The 12,661-nt window shown below is 43.1% G+C and overlaps 1 protein-coding gene across 4 annotated transcripts in view; it reads left to right on the plus strand.

The window, feature by feature from the left end:
* MALT1 (MALT1 paracaspase) overlaps positions 1 to 12,661 on the plus strand; it is a 597,152-nt gene that overhangs the window by 479,937 nt on the left and 104,554 nt on the right. The gene's annotated exons all lie outside the window — the stretch shown is intronic.

A 12,661-nucleotide genomic window follows, 5' to 3' on the forward strand; every position in this document is an offset into this window, starting at 1 on the left:
CTACAGATCACATGTCACTACAATGTCAAAGAAAGTATACAAATCTGTCTACAAAAACTTTGACATTTTTACAGATCTGTCAATTTGTATATATTGATGTGCAGGATTTTCTCTCAATTTTGGAAAATCGTTTGTAAATGTTGCGAGATTGCCTCTGCTCTCCACATGGTATTTCCCTCATAGGGAAGGTTAAAGCTTAATTTTTGTCTGGGTTGCTGGTGGTGGCTTGCCATTCATTTGGTGCTATCTGTTTGTTTCTGTTTCTTTCCTTGTTTCTTTGCCCTACTTACTGTCTAACATTTAAAATTACCCCATTTGCAGATTCTCTTTATTAATTTTGCAATGTGTAATCTCATTCCTGAGGACCTCGTTGTCACAATAGCTTCATCATCTGGTTGTGCCCTTAAGCTTTTCTGGAAGGGAACACACTTAAAATGATCTAGCTCATATTTTCATTCCAATTCAGTTAATTTATCATGGGTAGCGGCTGCACGTCTCATAATTTCTTTACTTAAATATATCAGTTAATGTTCCCGATATTGATTCAGATGTGAAATGTCTAAGCATCCTCTGATAATTTCCTCCAATTCAGCCTTTAATTTGGTACTTCTAAGGGTCTTGCCTTTTTCTGGCTAGTAGATGGTCTCTTTTTTACGCCCACTCTCATATTCTCTGAAGTCTCCTCTAAACATGGGGGAAAAAATCCATGTATGTCTTCTTTGCAGCTTCCTCGTCGTCATTTCCCTATTTCTGGTTCCGTTTAGTCTTTTCTGTAGCTATAGCTGGTACATTCTAGCTCCTTCAACTACGTACTTTCTCCGTCTTTGCTGCCCTTTGTCCCATTGAGCATCTGTGCAATTGTGTGCTGTTCCCCTTGCTCTATTCTAGTATTTTTATTTCTCCTTAGCATGAGGCGCTCTCTCCCAAGCATTTAATGCTTCATACTATGAGGGTCTTGGAAGTGGCTTCATTTCATAGAACTTTTCTCGTAGGTTTTCATTAATCTAAAAATCAAATGTACCATATTGTGGAGATTCAAAGGGTCCTTCATTTTAGGTGATCTTGCACCATTGATGAAGCCACAAACATGTATGGAACCCAACATTTGTCGCCATGTAATGAGCTAGCATACCTTCCATCAACCGATATTGGATTATAAAATATAACAAAATATTTGTTAAAATCACAGTCAGTATAGTAATAATACAGCATTCTTGTTCTGTAAAGGAAACTCCCTATTCTAAATAGATTGATTTAATGTGAGAAAAAGGTGTCAGTTCAGAAACCCAATGAAGATTTCTGATTAAAGAGAGATCAATGTGCAAGCATATAGCCTTTGCAAATGAGACTGGAAATTATTCACAGTCACAAATCAACAGACATCTAAAATTTAGCTAAATAACCTCTCATGTAGAGAAGTCAAAAATCAGAGATGAGCATCTAGTCAGAATGTCGGGGAAATGAATTCCGTCCTACTCTAGACACACGCACTAATATAAGCACACAAATTGTATATTGCAACAATATTTTCTTTCGTCTTCTTCATCCACCATAGAATATGAGCAGACTCCTGGAACAAGTTCACTCCCCGTGCTCTCACCACAACATGTTATTTTCTTGTGATCCAAATCATTCTTCCTGTCGTCTTTGTCTCCTCCCGGTGAAAACCTCACTATCAGTTGTCTAGTGTCTATTCACTAGCTTACAGTAGGCCTTTGAAGGTGCAACATCTGCAGCAGAAAGAAAAAAAATATCTTGCACAAACAACTTATTTAATGTGAAAAACAGGCCCTTCAGTGTTAATGCATTATTTTCCAGTTAAAATGGCGTCCTCAACAATAAGGCTAACTTAGTTCAACACTTTATTCACGTGTTGCCCTATAACATTCACCTAAACTTGTGCACATTACTAATATAGGTATTTTTTATAACAAATAAGATTTGCTGCAGCAAAGTCAAGGAAGCTTGGCAGAGCAGGAAGACTTTTGTTAAGAGAGATACTCGCATGCGAGGCTCACATTTCATAACATTTTTACCCCGAGGAAGTGCAGTAGACTTGTAGCCGTCTGGGCCCCTCTGTCAGTAAGCATAGAGCTCTCACATACTCCAGTTCCATGCAGTAAGTAGCTCTTCCAAACCAAGGGCCAGATGTATAAAGCTTTTTTACATTTGCAAAAGGCCCAAAGCGCACCTTTTTACGTTTGCAAACAGCCAGATTGTATTTTTAAATGTGCAAGACCCAATTGCAATTCGGTAACCTGCTACCGAATCGCATGGTTTGCCATTCGCTATTTGGAAGGGCCATGTTTAGGGAGTCCCTTCCTAATAACGAATTGCAGTCATGTATGAATGTTTTGCAATTGAAATACGGTTGCGAACATTCACAATGTACTACCAACTTCAAGATGGTGATAACCCATTCGCAAATGAGAAGGGGCCTCCATGGGACCCCTTCCCAATTGGGACTGTTTGTGAAATCCTTTTTTGAGAGCAGGTAGTGGTCCCACGGATCGCTGCCTGCTCGTAGAAAATGAAAAGAAAACGTTTCATTTTTAGGTCTCGCTGAGACAGCGCGCATGCACTGCTCAGAGAGACTTAAGTAAGTGAGGGCTTCAAAAAATGCTACCGCCGGCTACAGCTTGTAGTGCATGTGTGCGGGCGCGCACAAGCTGTGGCCGGCGGTAGCATTTTTCCCCGCAGCTTTTTAGCCAGCTTGCTAGAACGCGCGCATCCTTTGCGTGTTTTAGCTCATCATCGCGATCACTTTCGCTTTCACCGCGATTGTGATCGCGATGACTTTCGTGGCCAATGCTTGTTGTTGTCTGTTGTCGAAGGCCTATTGTGGAGACGACAAGTATACTCATGAGGGGGCGTTGGGTCATCTCATTGCCTGTCACTGCTTGTATTTCTTGTTAATCCCATTTACTTGCTTCGTATTCATGGCTTTCCTTTCTCCTTGCGTGTGTCCCTCCCATGGAGCATAGCTTCTTTACCATCGTTTTGCTAGATGACTTGCATTCTTCCACTGCTTATCATGGAACTACAGTTTTATCAGCTCTCCATGCAAGTGCATACATTTTCTTGCTCTCTCTCTCATGTGCTAATGTCCTGCTGAAATCTCCATTTCTGCGCTCTCCATGTTGCTCCCCTCAACTCGCATGCAATTCAGAAAGAAACAGAAAAGATTGTTACTTTTACCTCCCCTCTCCGTGCTGCTTAGGTTTCTTAATAGTTTTTTTGTCATTTTCACCCCTACCCTTCTCCACAGCTACTCTGCCCCTCCCTCTTGCATTTTACTTTTAAAACTTCCCCTAACCGTTCTATCCATCCCTCATGTCTCATTTTTGTTTTATTTCCACTTTGACCTACTAAATATGTTTTTGAAAATGATTTTACTGTTCCAAGGTGAGTGTCTGCCATCATGGAAGAATAAATATAAGCATGGTGTGTACACACACATTATAACTCTAGGGCCGCTGTTGCATCATGGCGCATACATGCAAAGAGTGATGACATATTCACGCACATGAATCATCAATCTTTCAGGGGATTTTTTTTTGCCTTTTTTGTTTCTACTATTGCTAAAACACACTGGCAAAAAAAGCATTGGCAAAGCAAATAGGTTTGCATTGGCAAGGCCAAAAGGTGGGGAGCTATTGGGTTGCAAATGCCTGTTTTGTGTTCAGTATCCTTCATCCCTCTACTATTTCTGGACACTTTATTTGTTAATTCCTATACTACTTTGATGCCCTTTTTTTTTAACATTTTTAGGAGCTAATGGTATCTCTGGCAATATTGTCTGCTGCTTGAATTAGCTATATCTCAAAACAAGCATTGGCATAGCTAATAGGTCTCTCCTTTGGGACCTTTTAAGTGTTTAGCCATGCAACAGTTGATGTTGTTGCACCAAGGATATTGTGCTGGATAACTAAACACTTATAAGGTCCCAAAGGCGAGACCTATTGGCTATGCCAATGCTTGTTCTTTTTGAAATGCATCCTGATATCCTTTAATAAAAACGGGCTGAATTTCAAAAACAAAAATTGCTTTATTGAAAAGCAATCACAGACATGACAGTCTGCTGGCCCCTGAAAGCCACAATTCCTGTAATTTTTATAATTCCCAGTGGGTCGCAAACAGAGACCTACCTCATTAATATTCATGAGGTAGTTCTATTTGCGACCCTCTGGGAGTCGCTAAATGTGAAATACACACATTTGTACATTGGTGTCTTCGATTACCAAATAGCGTATCACAAAAATGTGCTACTTGGTAATCACAAACGATTACCTATGTGCATCTGGCCCTAGGTTTTCTAATTGCATTCTAGAATTTGTTGTCTAGTTGATCCCATTTTAAAATCCGAACAACAATTACCATAATGCACAGTTAAAACCGTGACTAGATGTGCTACTCACTCAAGGACCTCGGAAACTTGAAAACTTTGTAAGCAATGGGGCCGTAGCTCAGGAGGAACAGGTCAGTTTGTGGTCAGTTGGCATCGGGGCGATAGACAGAAGGAAATGTGCATTTAAGTGTGGAAAGACAGTGTATCAAAGTGTTGCATATCCAAACAAAATAAGTGTCTATGACGTCAAAGAGCAATAAGAAGAAAGGGGGCGGGGCACCCATCCCAGCAAACCAGTCCATGCATCTACATACATGTGCACTTTTCCATGTTGATCTTAATGAAAATAACACTTCGAGCAGCTTGTCCATTAAGGGCAGAAATCTACTTTAGAAATCTACTTGCTTTGCCAGTGCTTTTTTGTTGTTGTTAATAAATCAACCTCATGGCCCTGGTCTGCCCTGGGTTCACCCAATAACTGATCAAACCGCCAAAGACGTGTATGTAATCTGGCACCCGAGTTACTTTTTCCTACGTGTCTTATACATGCTACATATTTTATTACAACGATGCATTTCATGGAAAGAATAATTCCTAACATCTAATATTCATGTTTTTCAATGTGTAATTGCATATTTCGTGTGACGCAGCCATTTAGAGGGTGATTTATTATTATCTATTATCCTGGAGTAATCACCAAGTACAAGCTGAGGTTCACAGTGACTTCCAACACCCACGTGCGAGCTTAACTCTTTTTGACACTTTAATCATCCAGTTTAGTTCAGCCTCGCTGCTTTCCGCTCCAACAGTGTCACATCTGCTTAGAATTCTTAGATTAGGCGCACTGTAGGAGGGATCATTTTCTGGTAGGGATTGAACAAATATTCCAACATCTACTACAGAAAAATTGGGTGAAACCGGGAAAATGTTACAATTTCTCTCCCCATCCGCGCTGCAGTGCAGTGAGCATCTACCAAGTTTAAGTTACATCTTTGCTTCAATGAAATACATAATGCTAGTATATGTGTTTCATAAATTTATTTAACTCACTTAAACTATCAAATGGGAAAATTATTAGGGAGGAGCGTGGCTTGGCCGAGGATAATGGCGGACGCGTGCGCTGAGAGCTCCGCATCAGCCCTTAATTTATCCTTGGAAAACATACAGCTGGTGCCGATCTGCACATTCTTACAACCATCAGGGGGCCCCGTGTGCTGAGGTGAGCTCGGGTGAAGGCTGAGGGCTGCTGGTGGCGAGTCCCGGGAGCTGTGACCTGCGGTGCGGAGTGCATAGCGGAGGCCGCAACAATGGCCGTGGGGCAGTGGTCGAAGTGGGCGGGAACGGAGGGGCACGGCGTGCCCCTACTTATTTAATTTAACAAAGTCCGTTCCCCTACTTCTTCATTTCAAAAATGCGTCCCGGGACGGCAGGAATGCTCTGAGTTTAAAAAAAACCTAAAGGATCATCCAGGCCGGTGTGCTGCATAGCGAGGAAGGCCTCTGCAGTTGCCAGGACCCCCTCCCCCTTCCCCACTGTATCTGTGGGCAGGGACCTGCCCAGCAACACTGTAGGAGACGTGGGGCACTGGAGGAGCAATCAATCAGCACAAAAACCCGGCTACCTCTGATGGGCCCGGCTGTGTAGTGATTTACACCTCATTTTGTGAGGAGGCCGCCCACATGCCCCCACTGTGACCAATACAATGGACACATTAGGACGCATTGGCGGCCCCGCCCTTGACCTCATCTGCCCTTTATTTTCCAGCTCACCCAGACTGATAATACCACACGAAAAGGAAGAGGACTTCATGTGGAATTCATCGCCGACTATGCTCAAACCTTGGCGCGTTTTAAAAATAAATGTGGAAAATGTTTAATTAATGTCTTATCTGCTGTTTTCCGTATTATATTTTATAAAATGTCTACTGCTTCTCTGTCTATGCAGGGCCGGCTTTAGGGTGGTGCGACCGGTGCCACCGCACCGGGTGCTGGCTTCCTCGGGGCGCCGTGTTTGAAAGTTTATTACGCTTTTGAAGCACCTGCTGCAGCGTTTCTTTCCGCCAGCAATTACCATGCCTCACATACATGTCAAGAAAACTCCTGTGATTAATTATCTTCCTGGAGAGAGATCAGCGTTTTGTAAAGTTGAGGTTTTGACTTAGGTGAAGTTAGTGCAGAGGGTTAATATGCCTGCTGCAAAGAACGTGTACCAAGTAGATTACAGAGTGGGTATGATGTAAACAGATCAGCAGATTACTGCTTTCAAAAGAGACAACCTTTTGTTACTTGCAATTTATAACTTAAAGTCCTAATATAGAATAGTGAGCTATTAACTTTCATCCCAGAACTGCATACACACTGCAAAGTATACATTATTAGAACATTGATTAATGTTGCAAAAAGAGTTAATTTGGCTAGAAATCGATTCTTATTATTAAAGAAAACTCCCAACTATGCTGTTTCTTTTTCGACTCTGCGTTTGTGCTTCTCCACACCAACCACTCTTAAACTATACTGCCTACCAGTATGGATGACATATGACTCCTACACTTTCAGTCCTTTGGCTTATGTAACATTTCCTATACACTGATTTACACACGTATGATTGATTGTCTCTGTGTAATGTGTGTGTTATGCAAAGTGCTTGGACACCCTACACTGGTATGAGTGGCGCTATATAACTAATTCAATTCATCTGAGAGAGTGTGGATATGGTGACTTGGTCACTGTTAAAGGGTGCTAGTGAGAGAACCCGTGGTGGAGGTGGTCATTGGGGGGGGCGCCAACAAACATTGTCGCACAGGGCGCCACCAGCACTAAAGCCGGCCCTGTGTCTATGTTCAGGGATGTGGTCTTTTTGAAAATACTGTTTACCCTTTTCTAAGGATATAACATAAAAGCAGCCCGAGGTGTCCATTTCTGTGACACCCGAGCACCAGAGCCCCTTGTGAACCCCATCCAGGGTCTGACTGTGAAAACAAATAAGCCCTGGCTCCAAGGCCGGTTTGGTGTACTGGGCATCTGGTTTTATTACTGGAGACTGCAAAATCGACCCCAGTAACAAAACCCGCAGGGCTGTCCAGCACAATGACTCACTTCACACTCTCAAAAACGCAAAAATCACTGCAGGATTCCTTGTAAGCCCAGCAGATTTCAGGCAACAATAAAAGAGTCAAGATTTATATCTCTGGTGGTTGATCTTCCTGTTGGAGAGAGATTGGAGTATTGTCTATTGCCAGTTTTGACCCATCAATTGTAGCGCAGAGGGTTAAAATGCCTGCTGCAAAGAACCTGTACCATAGAAATCACAGAACTGTATTTAATGGGCAAAGCTCAGTGGGTTACTGCTTTTGTCACAGAGAGCTGCATGCAAACTGTATGGTGAGGGTTTGGAAGTTATGTTTTTTCCCCAGTCATTCATTATCCTAATACTGCTAAAATTGGTTTGTTTGGGAAGAAATACATTCTTATTAGAAAATCCAACTACTGTGTTACATTTTGTACCCTCGGGTTGTGTTCCAACCGGAAAAAATGCCAACCAGAATTGATGGCATGTGAATCCTAACACTTTGTAGCCCTTTTTGTGTTGTAAATATTTTCTAAACATTGATTTACACACGTATGACTCATTGTCTCTGTATGTGTGCATGATGTAAAGTGCTCCAAGTCCCTCACTGGTATGAGAGGCACTATAAAACAATTTAAATACATGTGAGAGAGGGGCAGTGGAGAGATGAGGGGCGCTGTTGGAGGGTGATAGTGAGGGAATCCTTGAAGGGCCCCAACAAGATTATCGTATCCTGGTGCACCGTAAGGTCATCATTTACTGATCTCTAAAAGCTAATACAATGGAATACATAATACAATGTGTTGTAGAATGCACCATTTTTATGTAATTTTTTCCAAAATTTTCTAGGGGAGAGAACACCCTCTCCCCGTGTCCCTTTTGCAGTCATCAGGCTTGCTTGCTGCGTTCGCATGCATCACACTGTGCAGGGGATGGACACAAATTTGCCAGGGCTGCTTTGGGTTCCCAGCTTGGCCCTGTCTGGCACCAAATTAAAAGTGCCCCATTTAACAAATGAGATATCTAAACAAGCATTGGCAAAGCCAATAGGTCTTACCTTTGGGACCTCTTAGGTTTGTGATTTTGTTTTAGCAATGCATTACAGCCTAACTAATGTACGATTGTGTCACCACAAAAAATAAAGTTGGATGTATCCTTCACTTCCCAAATGAAAATATAATTTTGCCTTTTACCCTCAAGAGCTCTTTCAAGTTTTTTGTGGGTAGGAGAGTTAGCAAGCCAGACAGTTCAAAAGGTATAGTTAGCAGGACACTTGAATACATAATGTCGATGTTTGAGCAGCTTGCTGGCTGACATGAATGTGGAGGAGCCCTGTGGGTTTCTGTGAGTCAGATCAGATTTTCCTCAAGAATCCCTTAATCTTCTGAGCCCTGCTTATGCCCTTCCTTGCTGTCCACGAGTACACTAAAAGGCACACCTGTGTACACTAAGAGCACAGTTTTCATGTCCTCAACGTTTGAGGCAAAAAACACTCATTGATTTCTAAACAAGGAGTGTAAAAACTAAAGTAGCCATGTCGTTCCTGCTTATTTTGCACGCTTTACATAATCTTCCTGTGCCTATGAGTGTTTGCTTTTTCCAGGATGTTGTTACTTTTTTCAGGCAGTGCGTAATTTGAATTGAGTCACAGCCAGGTGTTTATAATGGGGCAGAATTGGGTTGTAGCTGAAGGCAGTGCAAGTGTCTCTCAGTGGGACAGAAGGGTGCTCAGGGAGGATAGGATGTGGCACTACGGCCAGAGCTACCAAATCTGGAACTGGGGAATCGGGCTTCATGACCAGTCCACCAGACCACTCTCCTGAGGGAGCACATTCCCCTACTAGACCTTAGAAGGCCATACTACACCATAGAAGCCCTGGTCTCTAAGCACCAGCAAGTGGACCCTACCGGTGGCTAGTGTGGGTTAACCTTGAAGGCCTGTCCATCACAATCCATACTGAAGTTCACCTACAGTCTTGCGGGTAGGCCTACGAAGCAGCACACCCTAGAACAGCAGTGACCGTATTGGATAAAGACAGTGCATTTCTGCCCTTTCCCTGTGACGCAGCACAGCAAAGTAACTTGATGCGTTGCACCACCATTCCTGTAAATATGTCCCTAAGTTCTCAAACTTCACGGTGTCTCTTTGCTTCAAGCAGCAAGCACTTTTACCATGTGCTGCCTGCTTTTGGGTCGCTGCAATTACGCAGTAATGGAGGGCAAAATTATGTTGCAGTGTTGACTAAATTAGGCAGCAATGAAAGACTGCAGCTTAATGTGGTACATTTTCTGATACTTTGTTATTTTGAAATTTTTACACATACTAACAGTCTCTGCAAAGCTTTCGCCTCATTAATAGCAGCCCTGAGAACGTGACCAGTCAACCTTTGTAACGGGCCCTCCACTTCACAGCAACACAAGTCACGTTGTTTTGATCCATTTGAGATACAAACACATTTTTAGGTAAAACCATCAGCTTATGAAACACGGCAGAGTTATAATTATGTGGGAAACATTTGCAAACTAGGATATTTTGCCATTCATGTTTGAACTTCTCTCATGCAGTCTCTGGTGCGTGGTATTCATAGACACCTACAGTGCTCATGAAAAGACAAAGGAGGAAGGTGCCTAATAGTGATTGCAGAGGATAGTAGCCTGTAGGGGAGAAAATAACTGATTTAAATAATCTGAGGACCACTACCTATTTTTGACTCTACCAATGTTTGAGTCTCATAATTTCAGAATTGATGCATTTGCAATTCTGATTGCTATCTAACTTGAGTGGTAATTACACAAACTACTCATAAAATAGTTGTATCTCATTCATCTGATACTGCTAAAAGCATCTGCAAAACCAACAGGTCTGTGTTGTTTTAGAGTGGTAGGTCTAGATACAATAACAGGAAACTAAGAGGCATCTAATGCTGGCTTCATGACATGTTGCGTGAAGCATGTAAAAACACATGAATACAATTTTGCATTGACCGTGGGGCACAGAATGATGTCATCAACAGTGCTCCCCAACACGTGGGGCTTCGTGTCATCGAATCTAAAGCCAAATGTTATGTTCAGAAATGGTTAGAAAAAGGGAGGAGAAGTGCTAATGAAAGAAACTGCATGGCTCGGACACAAATGGCTTATGATTCCACCTATATGCGTATTTGGGACATTCTGTGATTGAAGACGTATCCCACATTGTAAATATATTTTAATGTCAATAACTCATCTATTAAACCTCAAATAAACGTGAATCTATTGGTTGCATTAAATAACATTATAAGCTGTAACTCATCAGTGAAATGCCAAACATACTAAAAATTGGGATGTTTTGCTCTTTCTAGCTACACCTGACTCCGCCCACTGACCCAATCCTCGGAATATTCCCGCCCCCTGAGGCTCCGCCCACAGTTCCCCTACTTTTTTTTCCCCACTTCGACCACTGCCGTGGGGATGATCTTCGAGAAATCTGAGGCCTGCCCGGGCCGTGATAAAGAACGCTAAGCATGCGACTGCTGCTGCCCCCCCCCCACCCAGAGCTCTGCAGAGTACTGAGCGGTGAGGAAGCGCAATGCGATTTTGTCTTCACCGGATGTGCATGCCGGAGTGCAGAGTAGGGAATACCTCACTAGAACTCTATCCTATCAAAATCCTATCCTGCTGCGAGTACAGTGGTCTCGCACAAGACCTATGATACCTACGTCCTGAAGTCTTAGAAGATCAAGTGTTTCGTGGGCACCGACATAGCTCAATATTTCCAGGAAAACGCTGGCACAGCGACGTCTTCCACAGTGGAATGGGATGCTTTTAAAACAGTCATTAGGGGTCGCTGCATTTCACAGGTGGTAGGAGTGTACAAAGTGCTCTTAAGGGATGTGCAGGGGGCCAAACAGTGCCTTCGGGAGGTAGAGCGGGAACGCCCTGAGAGGCCCGATAAACAAGGGGAGCTTATGGCAGCAAAGGAGGCTGTAGCAGCGCAAATAGAGTGGCTCCACTGCTTAGATTACAAAAAGTACATCACACGTGCCCATGCAGAAAGGCTGGGTCTCTATTGGCGTGGCTAGCTAACCCGGCTCGAAGGGGTACGGTGATTTTAGAGCTCAGAGACCAGCATGGAGTGGCTTGTTATATTCAACAGGGTATTAATGAGTTATTCCTTGCGTAGTATGCAGACTTGTACAAAAGTAAAACGACCCTGATAGAATATGAAATGGATAGGTTTGTACGCACAGTCGAACTGCCATGTCTGGATAGAGAACAGGCAGATGTGTTGGGTCAGGATATCGAACTTAGAGAAGTGAGAGGAGCTATTAAACATATGGCTAGGAACAAGACGCCAAGGACAGATGGGCTACCGATTGAATTTTATCTTACGTACACTGACCAGTTGACCCCTAGATCAGTGACGCTATACAATGACGCGAAAAAGTCAGGACCGCTCCCCGCAACAACTCGGGAGGCTGTTATTATCCCACTGCTGAAGCCTGGGAAACATTCTTGGGACAGGTCTGCACACCGTCCACTTTCTATGCTTAATACGATTATAAGATTCTGAGCCATATCTTAGCCACCCGTCTCCTTCCCTATATGACTACGCTACTACATAGAGACCAATCCGGTTTCTTACCGTCCATGAATACGGCTATTAATGTTCAACGTTTATTGTGGATACTGGAAGCTGAATCCTATTCGAAGGACATGGCTACAGTCTTTGCAGTGCACACTGAAAAAGCATTCCATAGTCTTCAATAGCCTTACTTGTTCCAGGTAATGCAAAAATTCAGACTTGGGGATAAATTCATAGAATAGATGGCCCTATTATACAAAAACTCCACGGCGAGGGTTAAAACTGGTGGGCTGATATTGGACGCTTGTGGGATAAGCCAGGGAGCGAGACAGGGATGTCCACTATCCCCCCTCTTATTTGCTTTGGCTGTGGAGCTGCTAGCGGCTAAGGCGAGGACAGGACAACATTATCAAGGCCTTCATGTGCACAGACAGATTCACCATATTGCCCTATATGCAGACGATTTACTAATGTTCCTGGCGAATTCGAGAGAAGCGCTCCGTGGAGCAAAAGATGCGCTCCGTGACCTTAGCAGAGTGGCGGGGCTTAGGCTAAATTGGACAAAATCCTGATTATTCCTGACCATTGGTGATAAAGACGGCCCGCCAGAGACTGCTGGGGTGAAATGGGAGTATAGATGTCTGACATATTTAGGGATGCAAATATATCATACCCAAGGAGAT

The sequence above is a fragment of the Triturus cristatus genome, chromosome 2_1 (genome assembly GCF_964204655.1).
Source record: "Triturus cristatus chromosome 2_1, aTriCri1.1, whole genome shotgun sequence".
Taxonomy (NCBI): domain Eukaryota; kingdom Metazoa; phylum Chordata; class Amphibia; order Caudata; family Salamandridae; genus Triturus; species Triturus cristatus.